The sequence below is a fragment of the Plasmopara halstedii genome, assembly GCF_900000015.1.
Source record: "Plasmopara halstedii genome assembly, contig: Scaffold_650, whole genome shotgun sequence".
Classification (NCBI taxonomy): Eukaryota; Oomycota; class Peronosporomycetes; order Peronosporales; family Peronosporaceae; genus Plasmopara; species Plasmopara halstedii.
In genome coordinates this window covers 2,602,056-2,602,732 of record NW_020187567.1, presented here as the reverse complement: position 1 = coordinate 2,602,732, position 677 = coordinate 2,602,056, and positions in this window count along the sequence as shown.

Sequence of the window (677 nt, the reverse complement as noted above, 5' to 3'; positions counted from 1 at the left end):
ACCTGCAGAAACAATATGCAGATGAAAAAGGAAGAGGCAAAGTGGAAAGCTTTAAGGTTGGCTGGTTTTAATAAGTTCGAAAAAACCTACCTACACATGCAGCCTCTGCTATCTTCAGGACGAAGCTTCGTCCACGATTTATCGGATTGTTTAAGGTTGTGGCCAAACAGGGCCTGGCGTACACGCTGAACCTTCCGAAACGGATGCGCACCTACCTGGTGTTTTACGTGGCGCAAGTGAACGCGGAAGCGTTGGCGCCGGAGCGGATCCCACGGGCCCGCGGCCACCCAGAAGTTGAATCAGCAACTGGTTCTGAGCATGGAGTGCAACAACCTCCATTTTAAATGGAGCCAAGCGCTCCATCGTTGCCTGCAGCGATGCATTCGCCTGCTTCACGGCTAGGAGTCACTCCGACAGAAGGCGGTAGTCCTCAAGGCGAGGCAGCCGGCACACGACGTGCTTTAAATCGTCAAGAGCGTCCGCACAGCGATATGCTACTTCAGCATGACGCTCAGCAGAGCTCCGATCACGAAAGACCTCGTCCGCAAGTGCTCGATGAGCATCACGAGTCACCGGACGGCGGCCGATCCGGTCGTCACCGCCCGCCACCGACTTTTCTTGATGAGAACGGAGACGTCCACTATCACGTGGAACGACTTGTTGGACGAGGGCCAAAC